Raw genomic sequence first — 7,148 nt, 5'->3', positions numbered from 1 at the left:
CACTTGTTACTTTCTTCCCGATAGGAACTGACATATAAACACAATTTATTTTTATACTGAAAAACGCTGAAGGGAAACATCAGCTGTGTTAAAGCACTAAATAACCTTTAGATTAATCATTACTGTGACACATGAAACAAGAGAAACAACTTACAATTCAAAAAAAGAGTCGCACTCTCAGTTACATCCAAATAAAACCCAATATTAACACATAAATGCATCAATTCAGCTCATTTTTGTAGCTCTAGGTGCAGTTTGGTTTAATCTGGTTTCACTCTGTAACAAAGAACAAAAAAATACGTAGCACTACAAATACAGTTTATTTACTGTGATTATAAGGTTAGCATTATTGCTAACAACCTTATGCCAATAATGAATCAACCTTGGAGAGTTTTTCCCGGTTGTGTCCATTCTGCCGACATTATCTGACTGGAGGAAATGAGATCGGCTGGTTTGTGCAACCAGGTCTAGTTTGTAGTACAATACAAAGTTTTTGCAGTAGCCCAACTTAGAGAAATTGCCGTTTATAGCATTTTCACAAATTGAATAAAGGTTTCACAAATCTGAAACTGTGTTTGATTGAAACTTTATTCTCTCTAAAGGAATCTAGTTCAGGTTTAAGAGCTCTAGGTATAGTGGTTTTGGATCTGGACCTGGTCTAATGTGGAGAAAAAGCAGTGAAATTGTCCTTTTGTCATTTTCACAAATAAAATAAAAGTTTTTTCAAATCTAAAAAAGTGTTTCAGACAGCGTTAAGGCTTTGCCTAAAATGCATAACAGCTTTCACAGCAGTAAGAGGTGCAAAAAACTGAGAATCGGTCGCTCAGTAAAGCAACTTTCACTGAAGTTCCCCTTAACTTTCCTCTTAACTGCCGAATCGGAAGTTAACTTCAGCGTCGTGTGACAGGGGCGTTTTTAGGATCTTGAAACATTGGGGTCTTAGCCCAGCCCATAAAACTTTACATCTTCACATAATAATAATTGACCCTCCACTAAGCAGTAAAGCAACAGTAAACATCCTCTACTTATACAGCACAACAAAACTCACAACAACACTGTTAACTGTGTCATGTCTGTAAATCAAATAATATAACAACAAAACTGCGACAGTATGAGCCGGGGGGTCTGGAGGTTCTCCCCCAGAAAATTACACTGCATTCTGGTGTTTTTCTGCACCAATTTATTGTGGAAATTATTTATATAAAAGGGACACACAAAATTCAGGTAGCGCTGTTGCTTTTAAATGACTTGAAGGCTGGAAATTCTGCCTTCAGATGTTAAGACTAGATTACTCATTTGATCGTCCTTGTTGCTGAATTGTGGTGAACATTTAAGAACATTTTGATATTTTATGACCTTTTAACTTATTATTTATTCCCATCTTAAATGTGCAATTGTACTACTGCCTGCCTCGGCCAGGACACTCTGGGAAAAATAGTTTTTCTGGTTTAATAAAAGGTATAATAAAACATAATGCAGAGCAGCTCTCAGCCTTCAGACATGTTTCTCCTGTAGATCAACTTTTAATATCATCACTGCTGAATCAGGACACATGCAGGCCAGACTGATTGAACCTCTTTAAATGTGCATGTGGCACCTTTTTACCTCATCAATAATAAATTAAAAGGGGCTATATTTAAGTTTTTAATTTTAATAAATCAAATTCTCATTGCCTTATTGTCAGTGGGCTCAAAACTCACTTAGCCTGTTTTCTCCGTTGCTTCCATCAGCCACTATTCTGCTTTTAATGCGAGGTCTCTGTGCGCTCCCGAGCCTCTCAGACTACAGCGACAACATGGCAGCTAACGACATGCAGGCCACTAACACCATAAAACAACCGGCTCACAGCAAAACACAGACTCCACGTAAGGATCCAAAACAACAATAAAGGTTTCTGTGCTGAAGCCCATCAGACCAAACAGGTTCAGATGATGTTGAGTAAGAACAAAGTGAGCATTAGTAAAGCTGCAGAAACAGAGAAAGTCACGTTAGCTCGCAGGCTAACGCCGAGCAGTTGCTAATGTTATCCGGTGCAAAGTTATATCGCTTTCACATTACTTCACCAACGCGACCCCTGTTACTATCCTGTGGACCACTGTTGATTTAGCCTGCAAGAAAGGATGTAACGGCAAAAAGCAAATGTGGAGCGATTTGTTTACTAACGTTAGCTTATAGCGATGCAGCCAGGAGCAGCCAGCTAACGCCACAGTAGCTCAGACCTGCCGCTGTTTGCTTCGTAACATTGAGTTTATGTTTATTGTGGTTTTACCAATACTCAGGTTCACAGCTTCTCCACCGCTCAGTCACTGTAACTAACGTGACCCACATAACATGAACGGTCACAACACCGCAGAGGAAGGAAGAGCGATACACTAACTAGTTACAGTAAAGTTACTGACTGCGGTCTGACTGTTATAAAGTGTGACACGTTATAATATCCTGTCCAGCTCACTGACCGTTTCATTATCACCCCGTACATGTAGCTGTGCTGACACTGCTGAGCCTCCGGTGACAGATTCCCAGATAGTAAAGATGGTTACTGAAAGCAGCAGGCGAGCTAACGATGTAGCACGTCGGCTAAATGCAGTAAATGTACCGTGATCATGTAACGAGCACGGATTAGTTCAACCTGCAGCTGATAAAAATATTACTGTAATGTTGCAGTGGGAGTTTACCTGAGTTTCCAGTATATTGTGTGAAGCCGTCTCCCTGTCTGTCTATAGCTGCTGTCACTCTGCCTTCTTTCGGCAGGATTGTGCTGATATGCTGCTCGCTGCGCTGAATGAAGTAACGTTACGGAGCCGGTGTTGATCTGCCTCTGAGACGGGAACGCTGAAGTAACAGAGCCTGAACATGTCTGAGTGAAAAGCCGCAGCCTGCATGCTGGTGATCCTGCGTTTACTGCAGGATTTCTGTAGGACAGCGGTTGTGTTTCGGATTCTGCTCACTCATGACTTAAAGCGAGCACGTGTACGAGCACACGCCTGGTTGCAATCTTAAAACCGCACCGCTAGTGGCCGCTGGAAACTCCATAACGCCCCTTTAAATCATTTTAATTCAGTGATAAACTCCTGGACTTTAATAACTCCTGTGTTTCAGCAGGTTTTCTGCTCATGTTCAAAGTTCTGCACATTCAGAATCTAACTGGGTTCTCTGACATTTCTAGAATAAATTATATTTTGAGAGGTTCAACAGGATAAATCATCATAAACTTTGAAATCAATCCGCACCGTGTGGAAGGGATCCGTATCACGGGTTCTGCAACCCGTTGCACCACTACTGTCCATGGTAGTGCGGGGATGTTTAGCCCCGATGTGTCCACATGAGGAAAGGTCAAGATAGGCTATCAGAGGAAAAATCTCTAGACTAGGCAACTTGATGAGTTTATTTTTTTAAGTAGTCCATTAAAATATTCCTGCAAATGCAGTGAAGAAGCTGATTATCTGTAATTTAGCTATTTCTACAATTATTTTCCTTTTTAAATCTCCATGAAGGTGTTGATAAGATTATATATATATATACACAACTTGTTATCTGTGCCTTTGATTATGGAGATGTAGCCAACCACACAGCGTGCTTTGCTGTAGCACAGGCTGCCAACACAATCTGATTATTCCTGAAGCATCTAAATAATCTTCACAACGCAAAGAATTATTGTGGCAGAAACACGAGAGCAGCTCGTTGTTGAAGCAGGTAAACCTGCACACAGAGGAAGCTGTGCGTCATGCGCAAAACCCAACAGGACTGTTTTATCCACCATATTCTGTCTCTTTCTGTGCATCTCAAAAATAAATAAGAGCTGGAAGCTGCTGAGTGAAAGATTATATTCACCGGCGACATCGCTATAAAACAAATAGATACCGATGTGGAAAGAAAAGAAACGGGCTGATGTCCAAAGCGATGCTCTGTTCAACAACAGGACACTTTTAATATATCTCAACAATGCAGTGCTCGTCGGACAGATCTTACAGTGTGAAGTCTTCATTTTCTCTGCAGAGACTAAAGAATCTTTTAATGCGCAGTTAGTGGAAACTGAAAGTTTTTCACTTGCCGACTTGTGAAAGAGCGACGCAGGCTGCAGGTCCATGGTGTGGCTCACTGGGTTTCAGTTGTAGTAGAACAATAAAGCCTTAAACTGAAAAGATATTTGCCTGATTTTCTAAATGTTTGCATCTGCCAGCTCTGTGACTGTGACGAGCGCTTTACTGCGTAACTGCGCGCGCAGCCTGGATGAGCTCATTTCGGTTAATGAAGCAAAATGCAGATTACAGACTGGTTAAGTTATAAAAAGGTATGAATGGAATATGTAGCGGAATTAAAAGTACATTAGATGTACTGAGCCCTGCTGCAGACACCATCACTGCTGCCTTCAGCTAGAAGCAACAGCAGCACAAAGAAAAAGTCAAGTCAAGTAATATTGATATTTTGTCCGGGACTGATGTGGACTGTGATTGATTGACTGGTCTCTTAGTAAACCGCCAGGAAGGCAATGCGAAACAAAACTTTACATTAGGAAAGGGGGGAAATGTATATATATAATATAATATATATATAATATGAAGTGAAATATGTATAATGGCTCCTACATGTATCAGGTGATCAACCTCACCACAAATCCACACAGGTGTTAATTTCAGGGCTTCTGATAAAGTGACATCATCTTATTCTCAGGAGAACAAATAATAACAATAATCTCTCTCCTTCTCGCGAGTAAAGTTCATTTTTCGGCCTTTTGTTGTTTGTTTTATTAAAATCCTTCCGGGCTAACGAGGCCTCTCTCTGGGATTCTGGCCAGCTGATATCTAAAGCTCTCAAACAACAACCAACAGTTTTCATTAAATTCTGACAAACAGACTTATTTACCTGTCCAGCAGAAAACAACTTCAGCTCCGCTTTGAAAACTTCTGTCCCACATTAACATTAAAGTTTCCATCTGGGAAAATCCACAAAATCCTGATTTCTGCTGTCAGCTGTTTGTCCTAGTGCTAAATACCACGTGTGCTCCTCCAGCTGTCCAAATGTCACTTCTCTTCTCACTGCTAATGAACCAGAAGACTGTATATTACTATTATTATTATTATTATTATTAGTCCCTCTTCTTCTTCTCTGTATGTTTTCACTGTAGTGACGGCGTCTAAACTACCGGAACAAGCAGAAGAAGGAAACGCGCTCTGCAGCGCTGTTTGTCCTTTGACGGCTCCGGTAGAAACAGGACGACAACATACAGCGACCTCCGCAGCAGGGGGTGCCCGCGGTGTCTGCAGACCTAAATGTCTCAAGGTCCTTACACACCACTGAAAACATACTTATGGATCTTATATTGCGTTTCTGTCAATAGAGCCTCAGAAATGTGCAAACAGGTAAAAATAAACTTATAATCATAGAAAAATAGAAAAAATCCTTAAAATTTAACAGTAAAAATTTCAGAATAATATTTATTAGTTATTGATGCCTTAATGTGTTCATCACTTTAATGTATAGTATAATGATTATTATTCCCAGTAGTAGTATAATTCTTCTAGTACTTGTACTATGTTTGGCAGTTACTTTGTGCTGATTAAATACTGCAGTATGTCAGTAGCGTTAATTATTACAGGCTGCTGTTACTCTGAAAGTTTCTCCTCCCTAAACTGACCTCACGGTTTAGTGATCAGTGCGCATGTGTGCACCACGTGACCACCTGCCGGCCTCAGAATGAATCAACACACCTGAGACAGGTGAGCCTCAGCTGGACCGGATCGACCCAACGAGCCGAGACCGGAGACCAGTCTGCACGTGTCAGTTTCACTTCACCACATGTGATCCGTCCAGGAAGAAGTTTAACTAACCAAATGTTTAGAGTCTTTTTAATGCCATGTTCTACTTCTACTGCACATCTCAGAGGGAAATACTGCACTTTTTACTTCACTGCATGAATCTGACAGCTGTACTAATTTATAAAATCTGATGTTTTGTAATAAAGTGCAGCTGAAACGATCAGTCAGTTGATCAATAAATGGATCTGATGTTTCAGCTTCTCTGCTGCTTCTCTGACTGATTAATAACCGTCATGTTTGTTAGTAACGTTGATCTTTGGACTGTCGGCTGTGAAGGAGTCACTTTGGGCTCTGGGTAACTGTGACGGCACAAACATCGATGGACCGATGGAGGAAATAATCAGCAGGTTGATCCAGAATGAAAAGAATCATCAGCTGCAGTCTGATACTAAACAGTTCAGAATGAGCTGCAGCTCAACAACTACAGCAGCAACATCCTGCTGCACATTAATGAGGAGGAAGAAGAATCTGAGGAGAGAATATATAATAGTACAACAGACACAGTTAATCTTGTAATTAATGACAAACACAAGTTTTCCTGCTGTCACGTGTCAAAATGTCTCCATAAAAAAGTTCTGCATGCTGTCAGGATTATAACTGTCACACTGCTGCCCTCTAGTGTCTGCAACAACACACTGCGTCTCCACCTGATACTACTACTACTACTGCTATTAATACTAATACTGCTGCGACTACTGTACTGCTGTTACTGTGTAGAACAAATCCTTCACACTGCTGCCCTCTAGTGTCTGCAACAACACACTGCGTCTCCACCTGATACTACTACTACTGCTATTAATACTAATACTGCTGCGACTACTGTACTGCTGTTACTGTGTAGAACAAATCCTTCACACTGCTGCCCTCTAGTGGCAGCAGGTACACACTGACTCACACACAAGGCCTCTACTACTAAACTACTATTACCAGGCAGTACTACTACTACTGTGGCTGCTGCTGCATCTACTGCTCCTGCTAATGTTAATAGGACTTCTCCTGATGGACTGCAACTGACTGACTTGACTTTGATTAGCTTTTTCAACTAATTGATCATCAAATGACTTGATGACCCCAAAATATTCAGGTTACTGTAATTTATTTTTTAATAAAAGCAGCAAATTCTGAAATGTGAAAACCTGGAACCAGAAATATTTTGGGATTTTTGCCGAAACGATGGATCGCCCCGTAGTGACAAAGTGGGGCGTAACAGGATTTAGAGTTCATCATAGCACAGAGACAGCACTGGTGAAAATTACTAATGACCTCCTCATTGCATCAGACAAAGGACTTGTCTCTGTACTGGTTTTATTAGATCTTAGTGCTGCATTTGAT

This window comes from Micropterus dolomieu, linkage group LG06 (genome assembly GCF_021292245.1).
Source record: "Micropterus dolomieu isolate WLL.071019.BEF.003 ecotype Adirondacks linkage group LG06, ASM2129224v1, whole genome shotgun sequence".
Classification (NCBI taxonomy): Eukaryota; Metazoa; Chordata; class Actinopteri; order Centrarchiformes; family Centrarchidae; genus Micropterus; species Micropterus dolomieu.
This window is presented reverse-complemented; position numbering follows the sequence as displayed.